The following is a 21278-nucleotide window of genomic DNA, read 5'->3' as shown; positions in this document are numbered from 1 at the left end:
ACTTCAGCAAAAGCTGAACTGTTGGTCTTGCATGTGTAATAAAAAAAGTTTTTTAGCAGGAATTTTAGTTTTAATCAACATATAAACAATTTACTCATCTAAATTACAAATGAAGGTAGCTGTTTTTTCTGTACACTGTGTTTATTTCTATGCACCTACTGAGTTTATTTCTGTATCATTCATATATTATTGGCTGCAGTTCCTTCTATGTTTTATACTGATTGCGATGGTCTTGCAGTTCATGTGAATTAAATCATTTTTTTCCGGGTAAAACATGCGACAAAATGCTTGCATAATGCTAGCTAAATTGTTTAACATCAAGTCATGAAAGATTGACATGTGTAATGAGTACGTGGATAGTTTATACCTTAGTATAGGCGGTTGGGCAGTCTAGTGCCTTGGATGACTTTTGGTCTGCAGAACTGGGGGTTTAAAGTTCAAGTACAGTGCACAGTGAATTTTTATTCCTAAAATTGTTGCTACAAAGTATTACTGGAAACGCAGGCATTTTAACAAAAGACAAACATTGAAATTGATATGTGATAGATAGATTATGTATAGCACAGATCAGAATTATTTTTATTCATCGATCGTGCTGTTTTTTTTCTTATAAATCACAGAGATATAATATTTGTACAATTATTATGGATCAGTGCCCAAGTAGCTCATTTGGTTAGAGCCACAGTTTAATTAGCTGAATGCTATGAGTTGGAGCTTAATATCAACCAAAATTCTTGTCATCTCATTAATTTCATTCATTATTGTCACCCAAAATATTTTGTAATTATGCAAAAAATTGCACATTGAAAATTTCTGCTATTGTGACTCAAAAATAAAAGAATTGGCATTCATATGGATTATTCTATTGGTAGTCATATATTTGTATTTATTCTATTCATGTTCTGAGACTTTAACATTAATTACCAGGTCCTTTCCCAGATATGTTAATAAAGAATCAGTAAACGCTCTTAAATAAATTCCATATGACACTGAATTCTTATAGAAAAACTACAATGAAAGGTTTAACTTTTCCAATGCTGACCATTGATTTCCTTTAATAGACATGACATATTCCTCATTAGTCAATTACAAAGGTTCATGGATAAAAAAATAGTAGATACTATTTAATTGACTAAAAGTAACAAAGAAAATATATTTGATATACTTTTTTATGTTTTAATTTAAATTAAAAACAAGTAGTAGTTCATTTTCTACTATGAAACATGCTACCAACATGTCGAATGTACATGAGACACCAATCATTAATATTTAATTGAGCAAATCTTTGTATGTGTCAGTCTGTCTCCCACTTTGGGCTACCAGTGTGAAAGATGCAGTTAAAAGGTACCTACAGTTAAAATGATCTTGCAAAAGCTCTGTTTTTTGATTTATTAAAAAAAACAACAATGAATTACAGGCGCGAGACAGCAATGTTGTAGGAATGAACATTTTTTATTTGCTTTGTATTATAAAACAACTCGTAATTGATAATCATAATGCTGCCATAGCAATAATACATTGCAATATACTGTATAAAACATACAATACAAAATGCTTAAAATATAAATATGATAAACGTTTTTGGTCATTAGAAATATCACTCACATTCAGCATTCAGTTAGTTTGTTCGAAGGTAAAAAGATAGAAAAGGTCATTCATCACAAGGGCTTTCAAAGTGCCAATGACTTTCTAATGACCTTTGTTTCTCAGTTAAGTGAGAGATATTGTCTTGTATTGATATTGTCTTAAAAATGGTCTGTAAAATATTTAGTTTCACCTGTTTGTGCTTTCAGATGCTCCAATTTGTTCAAGGAAATAAAAGAAAGACTATACATACATGCATTTAAATTTTTTAATAAATTGTAGCTAATGTTGATGATAGTTTTCACTGCTTGTATATCACTGAAAGTATTAGTCATTGGAAGGTAAAAGATGCCTGATTTCACTAAAGCATGACTTTGGTGCTTTAAAGCTCACATTGAGCTATTAAAACACTAATAAAAGCTTTCTGTTGCACTATTCCATAATAAACAATCAATATTAAAAGTCGATTCAAAAATAATTTTCTCATATGTCTTAATTACATGTAACAAATAAGCAGTTTTCTGCTAACAAGTGGTTTTTAGCAAAAGTTAAAGATCTGCAACACACTTTTTGTATACCACTCTATTTTTAGAATGAAAAGGTCAGATATTTAAATATGTATGTGAGAAGGGATTACTCAACCCAAAGATGATTGACAAACTGAAGGTTATTAACTGCATATCGGTTTTAAGGACAATGTGCATACTCTATTGACTGGGTGCAGGCTTTCAAGCAATTGAGTATTAGAACTTTCCAAACTCGATTTATATACAGAAAGCTTGTGTGTATCAGAGTCTGCAAACATTAAATATTGATGCAAACCGGAAGATATCAAAGTAATCAAGTATGCATCATGAGTTTTGTTTTATTTCTGCTGTCGATAAGGCACTGACAACTCAATGATAGCCTACTTTTGTGTCCACTTGTCGTCACAGCAGACAATTGTATATTCAACAACTACATTGTGACTTTATGAAGACTTAGCTAGCTTGTGTAGCCAAAATTCTATGTGCATACAGGCATTTAACAACACCCACATTGCTTTATTGCATTATTGTTGGTTCGTTAGCTGTAGGAAACAGATTTTAGTATATAGCGTAAAGCAGTTCTGAAAAATGAATCGCAACACATTTCTTTGCAACACTCAAAGACTTAACATAATGAACGGGTTTTGCAATAAAAAATGTTCCTTACTTCTTGGAATTCAGTTGTGTCAACCAATGATAGAAGAAGTTCTCTAATCGCAATTATGCAACTTATCTGTAAGGTTTACAAATCCTCTCTGGTTTGGTGACTTTTATGAAAACCTCAACTCTTTAAGCATAAAAACTTGCGGGCTTCTACTTTCAAGCATCATAAAATGATAACTTGTGGATACTGTCAAAGCTTATCAGCAGTTAACTGCAATGCAGCCTGATAATCTAGGTTGACAGGTTCGGAAATGTCAGTTCCGCTAGCTTGAATAAAGCCCACAGTTTGATTAGGAAGATGATTTTTAAGATTATTTTAATCGCATTGATAAAAAACAACTCACTAAACAGTCAAAATAATCTATTTCACTATTTTAAAGCTTTGTGATACAATGGCTAGTAACTGATAGTATGGCTAGCGCAACCAGCTATTGCTTTGCTTTTATTGCAGCAAGCTACGGCTAAATGTTTCGACTTTTGGAAATAACCTTTTTTACTTTCTTTATGCTATCTCCAGTTTTATTCATTTTGTTCCTATTTTTACTTCTTTTTTATATATGTTATTTTTCTATCACAACTTAATTTTGACATATTAATAAAAATTACTGTTTTCATTTATTGTCATAGGGAATACCAATTTTTTTGCGTTTACAATAGTTGATAATTTTAGCCAAAAGTAACCTGCCTTGACTGAAATCAAACAAATTTTACTAAGATAGGTGAAAAGAATAATTTATGACCCACTCTTTGTTCAGGTCTCTGGAGTGGGCTAGGGTAGGTCTTTGAGTTTTACATAGATAAATCAGCTGTAACTATTGGTAGATAATGCAAGTGAGCTTTGGGAACGACCGTTTTTTAATAGAGGGTATTGAAGGACATTAAAAATAGATAATCAACATGTTCTGTAAAACAAGCATGAGTTAAAAATAGTATCTGTATCGATTTTGGACAAGTGCGCTAATCAGTGCCACACCCTAAAGCCTGTCAGTTAGATACATCCTACAACAATGAAGAGTTGGCAGGTACTGTTCTTGTGCCTATGGGCTCCCACTTTAGCCGTAACAGACAGCATTCTCGGTAGGTACTAGGCTTTTTATCGACTTTGACGTCCTTCATTTAGCAATCAGCTAAAATTAGAATGAGTTTTTAATTTTTATTAAGCACAATCTATAATCTCTGATTAGACAAAGGGCAAGTAGTAAAGTTTCTGTGTTATATGGTTCAATACTTTTATTTGATTATTAATTGGATCTCAAAATTGTCTTTTTAAGAATAAAGTATTTATGTTATGAACTTTTGAAAAAGGTAAAATAAGCTTCTTCAAAAAGCCTAAACCTAAATATGTTTGCAACCATACCATGGTGCATTTTAACGCATCCCCCACATTCTGAATCTTTCAACAGAAGTATCTAACCTAGTTTGGTTTGTACTGAAATCTTAAATAACCCTGTTAGCATTTATTTTTGTAAAGGGTAATATATATATATATAAAATATATTAAGTACTGAAAACTTTTAAAACATTTTACTACTTAAAGTTTCATGGTTATTACCATTTATCAGGTAAAATTAAAATGATTTGAAGCTCATATGAATGTAGGCCAAAACATATAGAGTAGTTTAACGATAAAGGCCAGCTGCCTATAATACAACAATTTAATTGGTTAATGTCACAGCTTTGCAAATTAAGTGCTTATTTGAATGCCTGCACTTTGACACAAGCTCGTTTCTTGAGTTTAAGCTTGCAAGCTCAGGTTTGCATAGAATGAAGTACTCCTCCCAAATGCACAAATTACAGCGTATATTGTATATATATATATATATATATAAATATATATATATATATACATGTATATATATATATATATATATATATATATATATATATATAAAGGGGAGAGCGGGGTAAGTTGCCACCATTTTTACAAAAATGCAGATTTTTCACTACATATTGATATTTGCTTTCCTAAACTCCAATAATAGAAACATAGGACTATTTGCCATGTAGCATCAACTCTACAAGTGATTAGCCATAATAGTTTGTTTATGGTTTATTATTTAAAAATGGTTGTTAGTCGGTTCATCTTCCCCCAACCATGTTCCAAGTTGAACCACCTATTGGGGTAAGTTGAACATATGGTAATAATGTTATAAGAAACAAAGTTTAAAATAAGAATAATATATCTTGCAGTAAATTATGACAATATAAGTTACATTTAGCGTATATTGTTGCTTTTAATGTCAATTTGAAAGGCGAAACCACCAACGTTGCGACCCTTAATGTCCTTTGAAATAGGTTTTAGGACTTTTACTATTCTTCCACTTCTAATAATGTCAGAATATTTGGTGGTGGGCATGATAAACCGATTGGAGTGCCCAACTCTCTTCAGAGAATCAATAGCATTCTTTTGACCAGATATGGCTTCAATCTGAGCAGCCTGTAACAGGTTTTTTTCTTTTTTATTTAACAAGAAAGAAGGTTCCTACTTGAACGTCATTGGCTTGAACTTTCTCATCTGTGATTGTATTGTCACTAGAATGTTCGGATAGCACAGGTTCTGACTCATCATGGTTGGTGTCAGAACTCTCGACCCCAGTGTGCTTAACTCTCTTCATAACTTTCAACATAGGAGAACTTAGGCTGTGACTGCTTTGTTTTTTTAACCTCAATAGCCTCTTTGACAAGTGTGCCAGTAATTAAAGCCAACTTTCTCATCTTTCTTTCTCTGTTCAATGTTTTCTTTTGCATGTGACAGGCAAGGTAATATTTCTCTTGGTGATACTTGGTGGTACTTTTAGCTGATTCTTTATTGCGAATTCATAAGCCAGTTCCAAAGTTAAATTTTTATACAATCCGTAGAAAGAATTAGTTGGCTCTTTCATGTGAGAGACCAAGTCTTTCTCTAATTTATTGCTGAAGACCATGTGTGCTATCCTAGTGCCAGAATAGCTGATCACAGTTTGCTCATTCTTCAACTCATAAGGTGTTAGGGTAATTCGATCTATGCCATGTGCTAATGCCACTTTCTCAACTGAAGTTCCCACAGCAACTTCAAGTAGAGCAAGATCCATCACTTCTTGGCTTGTGTTGTCAGGATTTGTTTGTCGTAGGCCTATATAGTTTCGAGGCAGCAAAAATAGGGCAAATGCATGCCTATACACAGATAAGTATCTGGGCTAAGTTGAAAATATCCCTGATGGGGTAAATTGAACATATGTTTAACTTACCCCATCAGCCCTGGTTTAACTTGCCCCATAAGAAGAACAAGGATGATTTATTAAATAAAAGGTAAAATTTGCGTTCAATTGAAATAAAAATATCCAATAATTGTTTTCTGTGCAATAGACATCAAGCAGCAACAAATTTTCAGCAGCCAAGATGAATGTCTGCCTTCCAGCCTAAAAATCTATTATACCATCATATTTACTTTTAGGCAGTAAAATTGACTTATGTAAATTTTTAGCTAAGCTTGCAAGTCTGTATTGGCTGACTATTCAGAGAAAATGATGTAATCACGCTGCGCTAGTCATGTGACCGATAAATTAGATTAAAGCTATCCAGAAGAAGGCAAATCTTGTGGTGGTTCAACTTGGACATAGGTTCAACTTACCTTACCCTCCCTTATATATATATATATATATATATATATATATATATATATATATATATATACTAATAAATTATCTAAAAGTAATACTTATCTTTTTTTCTCAGCTACTGTCAGTTTCATGATGTCCTCATTCATCAGGCTGTGTTGATTTTCCACACAGCCTAATGAATGAGAATATCATGAAGCTGACAGTAGCTGAGAAAAAAAGATAAGTATTGCTTTTAAATAATTTATTAGTATATAGCTGCTCCGATATATTGTTGAGCACTCTAATTTTAGTAATACCAGCTCATAATTCTTAGGAATTTATAGTTTATATATGTATATATATATATATATATCTGTAAGTATATAGCCATGTATATGTATATATATGTATACATATGTACATATATATCAAAATGCAAATAAGAGTATATATATATATAAAGGTAAGCACATATTAAAAACATTCCTGCATTAATGTACTAGATGACCTTGGGCAAAAAGCTATAATCTATGGTACCAAATGTGTCAAGAAATGGTTTCAGGATGCATTTGCTATACAAGTTTTAGGTGAATCTTTGGCGTCACATATGTAATAAGACAACTTTTGTGCAGATAAATGACTTTTAATCAACATATACAACATCTAGCCTTATTAATTCTTAATGAAAGTAGCTGTTTCTGTTTATTTCTGTACACTGTGTTTAGTTCTATATAACTGTTGAGTTTGTTTCTGTGCAATTCATATGGTATTGGCTGCAGTTTTTATTTTATACTGATTGTGATAGTCTTGCTGTCCATCTGAGTTAAATCATCTTTGTCTGGCTGCAAAATCTAGCACAATTTAGCACAATGCTAGTTGCAATGTTTAACATGAAGCCATGAACGATTGACATGTGTAGTGAGTACACGCATAATTAATTCATTGGTATAGGGAGTTGGGCAGTTTAGTGATTTGGATGGAGTCTCGTCTGCATAACTGGGGGTTTCAAGTTCAAGTTCAGTGCCCAATGGTTTTTCATCTCTAAAATATTGTTGCTATAACTGGACACACAGACAGATTAACAATAGACAAACACTAAGATTTTTATGTAGATAGATTACGTATAGCACAAATCAGAATGGATTAATTAATGCTCAAGAATGGATAAATTTCAGTTTTAGATTTGGTGCATTTCTTTCTGCTGACAAATAAATGCAAATGCAGTTTCATATCTGACATATTAATTCCTGATAACACAGATAATGCAAAATATTATTTTTATGCATTATATAGCGGTTATAAAATATTTTGTATATTTTCGGTTTTTCATCAGCTTTCCTTTAATTTGCAGATGGTAAGCATAAAATTCGTTATCCACAACTATAGAGCCGTGCATACTTTTCTATTCCTTTGCGAACTATCAAATTTATTAGTAGAAATAAAGAGTTAATCATATTGTTTCCGAATCTATATTATTTTTGCTCATTTATTGTTTCGTTCTTTTCTCATCAATCACAGAGATATAATATTTGTACAATTGTTTTGAATCAGTGCCCAACTAGCTCATTTGGTTAGTGCCACAATTTAATGAGCTGAATGCAAAGCGTTGGAGCTCAAAATCAACTAAGGTTTTTTTTCGTCTCAATAATTTCTTTCATTATTGTAATCCAAAAAATTTTGGTAATTGCGCAAAAATTGTCTCATTCACTCTTATTGTGAGTCGAAAGTAAAAGATTTGGTATCCATATTTGTTATTCTAATGGTTTTCATATCCATATTTTTTCTATTCATACTCTGAAATGCCTACATCGATGACAAGGTCTTTTTATATGTGTACTAATAACGAATCAGTGAGTGCTTTTACATAAGTCTCATATGACGCTAATTTCATATATAAACAACTACAATGAAAATTTCCACATACATTTATTCAATGAGAACTATTGATTTTCACAAATAGACATTATTTATTCCTCATCAGTCAATTAAAATGGCTTATAGATAAAACAAATTAGATACTATTCAATTGACCAAAAGTATGAAAGAAAGGTTCTTGATATAATTTTTATGTTTTAATTTTGATCATAAGCAAGTGTTAAGTAATATTCTACCATGAAACATGCTACCATCATGTTACAACCATGTTGTATGAAACACCCAGCAACCATATTTAATTGGCCAATTCTTTGTATGCGTCAGTCTGTCTCAAATTTTGAGCAAGCGGTATCAATGAATTTATTTTCTCTCACTGTCTAGGGCAGACAATTCGAGTCAGTATGTCTATCTTTGATAAACTGTAATAAAGCGTAAAAGCGTTTCATTTTTTATTTCCACAATTATTATGTATAAAGAAAAATTTCAGTCAATGTTGAATCAACCTGCTTGTTAGCTAAAAACTTTATGGTCTGAGGTGAGTTATGCACGTTTACTTACTCTGGAACCAGTGAGAAAAGTAGACAATCAGACAGCCAATTATGAAAGATAGATAATCGTTTGTTTCTCTTGCAAAGTATTGCCCACAAAACTTGGATATTCAATGTGACAACAATATTCCGGTTTTTCTGTGTGGTACCTACAGTTAAACTGATCTTGAAAAATGCCTACTTTGTTTATTTAAAAAAAGTTAATTACAGGCTAAAGACATTCATGTTGTATAAAGGAATAATTTATTTGCTTTGTATCATAAACCAACTTATAATTGATCATCATAATGCTATCATAGCAATAATACATTGCAATATATTGTATACAAACATATAATGCAAAAAAGTTTCAAATATAAATATGATAAAATTCGTGGCCATCAAAAATGACACTCAATTTCAGCATTCAGTTGTTTTAATCAAATTTAATAAATAAAGGAAGTTATTTCATCACAAGTGCATTCAAAATGCCAATGACTTGTTAATGACATTTGTTTCTTAGTAATTGAAAGATATGGCCTCAAAAAAGTCTGTCAAAATTTTGGTTTCACTTGTTGATACTTTCAGATGCTCGAATTTGATCAAGGAAATAAAAAAAGGCTATACATACATTTATTTAAACTTCATAATACATCATAGTTGATTTTAGTAATAATTTTTATGGCTTATATAGTGCTGGCCATTGAAAATCAGAAATTGAAACATGCCTGACTTCCTTGAAGCATGACATTGGTGCTCAAAAGCCTATATTGATCTATTAAAGCACTAATAAAAGCTTCTTCCTGCACTATCCCATAATAAACAATCAATAGTAAAAGTTAAATTGAAAATATTTCTCTCATATATCTCAAATACATGTAACTAATACACAGCTTTCTGCTAACAAGTGGTCTTCAGCTAAAGTTAAAGATCTGGAACACACATTTTGCGTACCACTCTATTTTTGGAATAAAAAACTCAAATATTTAAATATGTATGAGAGAAGGGAAAACTCAGCCCAAGACTGGTTGACAAACTGAAGGTTATTAGCTACATATCAGTTTCAAGGACAATGAGAATACTCTATTGAATGTGTGTAGTCTTTCAAGCAAATGAGTACCGGCATTTTAAACTCAGTGAACTTGGTTTATATACATAAAGTTTATGTATATCATAGTCTGCAAACATTAAGCATTGATGTAAACCAGAATATAAATTATCAATTATGCTTAATACATTTTGTCTCAACAATGCTGGTAATAAGACACTGAAAACTTAATGATAACCTACTTTTGTGTCCATTGGTTGTCACAACAAACATTATTGATCATTAGATGTGACGGGAATGTTATTCAAATATGAATGGGATACCCATATATCCAGTACAAAACTTTAATAGGCAAAGAACAACCAAAGGAAAGTTATACTTATTCTATGTATTTCTAAACCAATAAAACTAGAAAATTTCACAGATAACTTGGGTGACTTACTTTGGATTACATAAAGTGTGGTAAAGCTGGAACAAAAACATTAACGTATATTGTTACCTTCCATATAAAATAAGACACAACTATCTTTGGTGCACTATGTTACTGCTATAACATCAAAATTATTAGTTTACTTATTTAAAGTAGCTTTTAGTAAAAAACATTAATATTATAGTTTGGTTATTTAAATAATTAAGATGAATGTTAACTAGGTGTTCAAATTCACACTTAACATGTGCTCTTGTTTTCAAGACATTGCAGAGGGCTGTCGAAAAGGTGGAATTGAGGAAGGTGTGTGCATCTCCCCTTCAAATCCTTCAATAACTAAAACACGGTTTGCGAGAACAGACATAGAATGTCTACTTGGTTGTCAAGACTTAGGTAGCTGTGTCTCTGTCTTCAGGAATACTGAAGGTATGTGAAATTTCTTGAGCGATTTAAAACGATGTAGTACTAACAACATATGTTTTGATTGTTAACTCAGCATATTTAGCAACACCAGTGATTGAAAATGTCTGAACCTAGTTAAAAGATCTGAAAATATAAGCCTTAAGCTATCGTATTATTTATATATTATAATGTGTTCTAGTTATTGAGTCTGTTTAAGAGAATTAATGCTAAACTTTTTGCATGCTTTGTTGACCATTTAAAAATATGTTAGTTGTTTTATTTGTTTAGTTTTGATCATACTTGCTTTATTCTCTTTGGCAGAGCAAAACATTTTTCTCTACATGTAGATTGTGAATCTATACTTACAAACATCAAATGCTTCCTCCTTATACTTAGTAAAATTAAAAGCCCCATGGTGTCTTGCGAAATTGATTATTGGTAAGAACTTTGTCTGTAACAACTGATAAGAAGACTAATTAGCTTGGTAAGTTTGAGATGCTGTGAGTGCATGGCAAATTTTGAGCTATGTTGTAAGCACATCTGGTCAATATTTCAAAGGCCATTTAGGTTGAATGTATCGTTAACAGGTACCTGCTATGAGCTGTCATCAACAGATATTGATCAGGTTGAGAGAGGTATTGGAATACCGACTGGTAGTCATATCAAACTTGTCCAAACTGGGAATGTGAGAAATTATAAATTTCATTGAACACTTAATTTTAAGAAAATGATTAGATCTAGGTATCTCTTGTAAAATTGTTATTTTACTTTGGCCTTTTAACTGTAATTTAATATATTTATTCATACAAAAATTTATGCATATGTAAATACCTACATACGTACATACATATATACCTAGAAACAAACATTTGTACATAAATAGATATGTACATACGTACATATATATGTAGGTACAAATGTAGATATACATACATACACACATATGTACAACATACGTACCTACATATGTAGATATATGCAGTTACATATCTACATACATACGTAAAGACCTACATACATACGTACATACCTACATATGTAGATACATACAGAGTTACATATCTACATACAGACATACATAATGACTTACATACATACATGCATCCATACATACATACATTCATACATGCATGTACATACCTACATCCATACATGCATGTACATACCTACATACATATCTACATACATACATACGTACATACATACGTACGTACATACGTACGTACATACGTACGTACATACGTACGTACATACGTACGTACATACGTACATACATACGTACGTACATACGTACGTACATACGTACGTACATACGTACGTACATACGTACGTACATACGTACGTACATACGTACGTACGTACATGTGCGTACGTACATACGTACGTACACACGTACGTACACACGAACGTACATACGTACGTACATACGTACGTACATACGTACGTACATACGTACGTACATACGTACATACATACGTACGTACATACGTACGTACATACGTACGTACATACGTACGTACATATGTACGTACATACGTACGTACATACGTACGTACATACGTACGTACATACGTACGTACATACGTACGTACGTACATGTGCGTACGTACATACGTACGTACACACGTACGTACACACGTACGTACATACGTACGTACATACGTACGTACATACGTACGTACATACGTACGTACATACGTACATACATACGTACGTACATACGTACGTACATACGTACGTACATACATACGTACATATGTACGTACATACGTACGTACATACGTACGTACATACGTACGTACATACGTACGTACATACGTACGTACACACGTACGTACATACGTACGTACATACGTACGTACATACGTACGTACATACGTACATACCTACATACATATCTACATACATACATACGTACATACATACGTACGTACATACGTACGTACATACGTACGTACATACGTACGTACATACGTACGTACATACGTACGTACATACGTACGTACATACGTACGTACATACGTACGTACATACGTACGTACATACGTACGTACATACGTACGTACGTACATGTGCGTACGTACATACGTACGTACACACGTACGTACACACGTACGTACATACGTACGTACATACGTACGTACATACGTACGTACATACGTACGTACATACGTACGTACATACGTACGTACATACGTACGTACATACGTACGTACATACGTACGTACATACGTACGTACATACGTACGTACATACGTACGTACACACGTACGTACATACGTACGTACATACGTACGTACATACGTACGTACATACGTACGTACATACGTACGTACATACGTACGTACATACGTACGTACATACGTACGTACATACGTACGTACATACGTACGTACATACGTACATACATACGTACGAACACACGTACGTACACACGTACGTACAAACGTACGTACACGCGTACGTACACGCGTACGTACACGCGTACGTACACGCGTACGTACACGCGTACGTACACACGAACGTACACGCGTACGTACACGCGTTTGTACACACGTACGTACACACGTACGTACACACGTACGTACACACGTACGTACACACGTACGTACACACGTACGTACACACGTACGTACACACGTACGTACACACGTACGTACACACGTACGTACACACGTACGTACACACGTACGTACACACGTACGTACACACGTCCGTACACACGTACGTACACACGTACGTACACACGTACGTACACACGTACGTACACACGTACGTACATATATATATACATATATACATATATGTATATATATACATATATACCTATATATATTCATATATATACATCTATACATATATATATATATATATATATATATATACATATATACATATATGTATATATATATTCATATATACATATGTACATATATACAAATATACATATATATATACATATATACATATATGTATATATATACCTATATATATATATATATATATATATATATATATATACATATATACATATACACATACATACTTACATACATATGTACATACATACAGACATACGTACATACATACATACGTACATACATACGTACATACATACATACGTACATACATACATACATACGTACATACATACATATATACGTACGTACATACATACATACATGTACATACATACATACATACATACATACATACGTACAAACAAACATACATACATACGTACATACATTCATACATACATACGTACATATATACGTACTTTTGTACATACGTACATATATACATGTATACATTCTTACATACATACATAAATACATACATATATACATACATTCTTACATACATACACATATCCGTACAGATATATGTACATACGTACATACATACATACATATATACACACATGCAAACATACATACATACATACTTACATATATATACATACATACATCTGTACATACATACGCACCTACATACATACATACATATGTATGTACGTACATACGGGCGTACATATGTACATACGCAAATACGAACACACATACATACTTACATACATTTATACATACATCGCTATGTACACACGTACATACTTACATACATATATACATACATAGATATGTACACAGATACCTGCATACATTTAAACATGCATACATAAAAACATTCATTTCAAGCCCATTAATTACATAAATTTTTTATCCTAAATTTCAAAACATCAGTCTTGGCTTTAGATTGAGCCATTGTTTGACATGGTGAGAGAGACATTGGTTGGTGTTTTTAAGATTTCCCCAGAGCACGATCTCTGGATATTGTTGATTATGTAGAATTCTAGTTTATTATTAGCGCCTTCTTGGTTTAAGAACACTGATTGTCACAGAAAAGCGCAGCCTCAATGGCAGCGAAAGGGATTGACTACTTAAGGATAAAAATAAATTGTGACATCACATTATGGGAACCGCCATCAAGTGTTTTTTTTAGTGCAGAACAAACTTTTGACCCCCTGTTTTTCACAGTTCTATTATTCTTTGCGTATTGAATGTAGGCTCATTCGAAAGCAACGATTCTGATGTATTGAACTATATAATTGAAAAATTATGTTTTTTTGCGCTTTAAACATATATACACAGAAACATACACAGAAAAAATACATAAATACATGTAACCATATGTATAAATAGCTAATCTGATTGTTATGACCAATAATTCACTCCATAACTTGTTTAATATTTGTATATCTATAATAAATATATATATTTACAATTATAATGCTTTTATATATGTATATGTCTGTATATTTAGATACATGATATCTGTCACATACACATGTAATCATATGTCTGACCTCTAGATATATGTTTATCTGGAAACATCTATATCTCTCAAAGAGTGTCTGTGTATCGGTGTTTCTGTGTATTGGTGTATTCTGTGTGTTGGTGCATATTGTCGGTGCAATTCACTGGTGCATATCGTCGCAGCATATAGTCACAGCTTATAGTATGTGCGTATCGTTGGTGCGAATCATCGAGGATACACCGACGATACACCTGGAATACACCTAAGATCCAGCGGCGATGCACATGTGGTACACTTAAGGCACACCTAAAGTACTCCTTCTGTACAGCTGCAGTCTATCTGCGATATACCGATGAAACACCTACCATACACCTGCAAAATTCTTGCGATACCCCTCGGGTAAACTTCCTGTACATCTGAAGTAGTTCTGCAATACATCTGCGATGCACTTACAATAAAATCGGGCTCCACATTCGATAGACTACGATACAACTGTAGTACGTCCGCGAAACCCCCACGACGCACCCCTGATGCACCTATAATAGCCATAGCTATTACATTCTTGGATTTTAAAGTTTTGTATTCTGATGGATTTGAGCTTACAGAGATTGCAACCATATGCTTTAATCTGTGCACTCTACCACTGAGCTATACAAGGCATATAGCTCAAAGGCATTTGCATATACCATTCAGCGTGTACATAATAATAATATGACAATAATATGTCATAGTAAATGACATATTATTTGAGAATTGCGACCGCGTTTTATATTGCATCAATAATAAATTATTTTTCGCTTAACTCTAGGAAATAAAATGTTTTTTGACTATTTCTTCGGTTATTTTTTGCGAATTTTTTTTGAGAGACGATATCGGTAATAACCTATCTTGAAAATCAAACTTGTGTATTTTTGTAACAATTATATACGTCACTAACATACAGTATACACATCAGTAGACATGGTTAGTTCAGTTTTATCATTTATAACAAAAACCAATAGTATAAAAGATAAATTTTTAGTTAATAATATGAAGCTGATTAAAATATGAGTGTTACATGTATAGAAAATACTTGTGTTAATATGGTATGCTTATTCCAAAGGGAAGAACTCTTCATGTAGTACATCATAATGTTAAATTATCTTGCAAATCATAACCACAAAATTCACGAAATTTATTATAGGTACTTCTGATTACTAAGGTTAACACATTGTTTTGTTACTATTGTTTATTTATGATTTTTTTTGTAATCTTTACCGGAAAGTGATTGGATTGAACCATTACCATAGATTTTTATTTCCCTCCATGTAGGTCCATAGCCTATGATATTTTCGCATGCCAAAACTGGAATGCAAAAATTGGCATGTCAATTTTTGAATGCCATTATTGAAAGAAACTAAAATCATAAACGTGTAACTGTATATCAACTTATTTTTAGGAAAACCGCATTTTCGTACCAAAACAGACTAAATTAACCCATAACTTGCTAATGATTTCACATTTACATTTAAACCCAAGTATTTTTTTTTATTTTTTTTAAAACTATTTTAACGAAACACTTACTTCAAGTTATGAAGTCTGAAAGTTACGGTTGTTCGAAAAAGTTAGAAAACTTTTGCAGTAGTTTTTTTTCTTCTCTTTATAATTGATTTCAACTACACATAAAGCTTACCTCATGATAGGTAATTTGAAGGTTATAATGGTAAACGTTGGTATATGTTGAATACAAATAAATTTTATGTTCTCCTCTTTTACATATATATATATGTATATATATTTATATGTATATATAGGTATATATATATATATATATATGTATATATATTTATATGTATATATATAGGTATATATACATATATATATATATATATATATATATATATATATATATATATACTGATGAAGAAGGTTGCAGTTCACTAGAAGAGAGTGCTCAATATTAAAATAGAGCATTTATATAAACTATATTAAGAACTGAAAACTTAAAAAAATTTTTACAACTTAAAGTTTCATGGTTGCTACCATTCATCAGGTAATTACCGTATATGTAGCTGGCCTTTATCGTTAAGCTACTCGATGTGTTTTTACATACAGTCATATGAGCTTCAGTTCATTTTAATTTTACCTGATGAATGGTAGCAACCATGAATCTTTAAGTTGTAAAATGTTTTAAAAGTTTTCAGTTCTCAATATAGTTTATATATATATATATACATATATATATGTATATATATATATGTATATATATATCTATACATATATATGTATATATATACATATATACATATACATATATATATATATATATATATACACATATATACATATATATATGTGTATATATATATATACATATGTATATATATATATGTGTATCAAAATATGAATACTTATCTACATATATAAATATATATATATACATAAGTAAAAGCGTGAAATCCGAGCGGAATACTCAATGATAAAATCAGAGCAAGTTAAAATCAATAAAACAGACTAAAACTTCAGATAAAACACTTCATCACTATTAGTTTAAGACTTAGTAAGAATCTTAGCAACCTTACTAACTTATTATATATATATATGTAAATATATATATATATATATGTATATATATATATGTATATATATATATATATTGAGGCGTTTGAGCTCTTTTAACTCAGTGTTATATTATTTTCTACTTCACGTTCTTATTTAAAAAACGTCATGTTTATTGCGAAACGATGCAGTTTTGAGCATTTCAGCTAGAAAATATGCCTTTTTCTGACTTTTACAGGCTGACAGCTGTGGTAGCAAGATGTCCAATTGCTCACATGATGAGATTTGCTTTCAAGGCTGTGGGAATGCAACGCTGAGTGACTCTGTCTGCGTTGGTATGAACTTCATTTAAAAATAATAGCTTGGATATCTAAAGATTGATCCAATTAAATTGGAACTAAGTATTACTCATAGTATCATATAAGTAAAATTATGATTATACATGTATTTATAATCAATATTGTAATTATTTGTTATAATAATATAAGTATTAGTATAAGGTATTGTATTAGTATCGTAATTTTAAATTTTGTACTTTGAATTAAAAATAAATTAGACATATAATTTAGATTTCAAGTATTATTACAATACACACTAATAATATAAATGATATACAAGTATGTTATAAACCATACTAACATGGTATTTTTTGAAAGCTATATAGTGTCATATGCTTTTCTTCAAAGTTCCCATCTGCATGTTAACGTATTTACTGACATCATATATGTGTAAAAATTCAGTGTTGTTAATTTAACCTGGTATAACATAAGTAGACTGTAAGAAGAGTCATTGACACCTTTTGTGTTCTGATTATTTCTACTCACTAATAACTATTTAATAAGATTAATTATAGTAAGAACTTAAGGTGAACAGGTGGTTCTATGTTAAATTAAACTCTGTCCTCTTTACTACCCCAATATTTACCAAATAACTTTTGAAAAGCAATAATTATAGCATTTGCATGACTTTTTAAAATACCAAAACATTTAAGATCCTTGGGCTAGTTTAGTTTGTTTGAATTTTCTCCTCTGTAAAAACTTTTACATCACATTATTGTCTGTTACAACATCCTGTTTATATTGTTAACTATTTTAATTGATTTTTAAGCTGATGCAAGAAACAACTGTCAACTTGGTCAAGAGTACAGCAACGCACGCCACTATTGGTCACCTGTAACTGCTAATAACCAAAATTCTGGTATTGTGATGGTGAGTTTTGCAAAAAGACCAAATACTGCTTAAAATGTGTGTCATAATATAGGAATGGTTAAAAACTTTTCTTAACTCATTCTACTAAATTGTCATATAATATCTTGACACAATGGAGAACATGGTAAACAGAAAAATGTGTTTGTGAAACCTTACAGCAGTTATGAATGCATAATATTAGGAATGAGATCTCATAGTTAGAAATACAAGCGAGCAGTTTTCCTTCTTTAGTAATAAAGTTAAAATGTAATTGGTTTTTAACACCTAAAGGCTAAGGGTGCTATGGAATATCCAATGCAATTAGTCAGCAGTCAGGCAGAGCAACTGAAAGGGAGCGGAGCTCACAAACTACGGAAATAAGCGACGACAAACGGCATGTAGATAGCAAATGTTTGTTTGTGTATTGCTTGGTAGAATGCTGTTAACATAATCAATAAATGCTGTTGTTGTTAAAAACACAAAATTATTGACAAACTCTGCAAAGATATCTAGTCATCAGTCATTGAGATGCAACGACTGATTTACTAACAGACTTAGACTGTAATATTGAAAACTACTTAGACAGTTAAGATAAAGGTAGTCAGCATATCGAAATAGCAATATCTAGCAATAAATATCAATACAAATCAATAGATATCAATACATATCGATACATATCATTACAAATAATTCAAATTAATACAAATTAATACGTTTCAATACATATCAATACAAATCAAAACAGGTCATGGCGTATCAAAACATCTCAATACATGTCAATACATATCAATGCATATCTATACATTTCAATACATATCAACACATTGCTAAAGGGTTGGGTCTGTTCTGATAATGAGTCATCAGCTGACTATGTAATTGTCATTACTAGTTTTTTTTTATAATGCCCATTATAATGCTACTATAAAAGTTTTCATATTACTTACACGTTAAGCGGTTTAAAAATCTTAAAGTTTCAATAATTAGACTACAACATGGGACTAAACATTATTTAGCTATTTACTATTAGCCATTGCTGAGCATTTGATATAAAAATAAGCTAATTCTCTATGAGTTATGGGTCATCTGACTGCAAAGGGTTATTGAATCTATTTACTTTAGCTCCTTTTTTTAAGTAAATTCATTGATAGGATTTATTCATTTTGTTGTCTTTGATTTCAGACCTCCAAAGTATGGGATGGAAAATTGAACAAGTGCTAGAGAAAGAATTATCTATAATTAATGTATATCAGTTCCTTATTTTTAATATAATTAAAAGACTCTGAATTGAACACTGCACTATACAAAAACACTAATATTTGCTCAATTTTCAAGAAAATAATTAAATTTCACAGTATTTTGCAGATGGTTACTTACCCTAAACAGAGAGATTCTAGTGGACTCAGAGTGATACTACATTTAAATGTTCAAGGTCATAATGGGGCCTCTGGTGGCTGTCATCACTGGTTCCTAACCTTTGATGGTTCAAGGTGTTCAAATCCTCACAATATTGAGCAGTTAGACTACAGCAGTAAGGAAGGAGAATACCGCAGGGCTATGGATAGTAAGTCTGATCAAACCAAATTGGACAATTTGGTATTTCATGTTTTATAAAGTAAGGCTAACTACACTGATGCAAGCTGTGTTAAGATGGTGCTATTCCTAAAAGTTCCATGTTTTATACACTTATCACCTGAAGAGGGCAATTGCAACAAGCAGATTTTTGGGTATTTCTAGCTTAGCATGTATTTACCTGATTCATAAATTATGGTATAATGCATAAAACTATATACACTAATACAATTATATACATTATGTATACCACATTGTCTATTCAAGCGATTTCTATACTTTATGCATACTATTTACACATATTGTAAATTATAATTACAATTTACGTTATATGTAATAGACACCCTAGAAAAACAGGACATGTAGTAAATGCAGTATTCATACCATATACACACTACATATACACTATGTAGACCATATATACTAAATACGTTATATACACTGCATTTACACTACCTATACTATTATATGCACCATGTACATATAATATACAGTGAATGTGTCTTATATATACACTCTATACGCTATACCCAACGTTTAAACTATAAATGCTATGCACCACATATGTCAAATCCAAGGCCTTTTCAATGATATTGATACAATGGTAGATTTGGGTTGCAGAATGTAGCAAGCTTACCGCAGCTAGGGCATCAAAGCTACATTTTCTCAATGAAACATCAATAAGTTGCTTCAGTTCAATATTTATGAGCACCAGAGTCATTAGGACAACCACAATGTGAACTTTCCGATACCAACAAGAAGACACAAACTTGGGGTTTCAACTTAGTTGCAGTCTGATTACATGTTTACAGAGTTGGCTGCTAAACCTGCGTGTCGTTCACGTAGAAAAAGTTTGCTGGTATTGAAACCTGAGAATCTTAGACTAAACTGTCCAATAAAATTATGGAGAATTTAGAAACATAAATAAACAAAATTTTCCACTCCATTTTGTATTTAAAATAATCAATTTAAAAATTTTTTTTTAGTTGATTGAATGATAAAAAGTTGCTATTAGCATTTTTTAGCTTGACGAAAG

The sequence above is a fragment of the Watersipora subatra genome, chromosome 5 (assembly GCF_963576615.1).
Source record: "Watersipora subatra chromosome 5, tzWatSuba1.1, whole genome shotgun sequence".
In the NCBI taxonomy this organism is placed as follows: domain Eukaryota; kingdom Metazoa; phylum Bryozoa; class Gymnolaemata; order Cheilostomatida; family Watersiporidae; genus Watersipora; species Watersipora subatra.
This window is presented reverse-complemented; position numbering follows the sequence as displayed.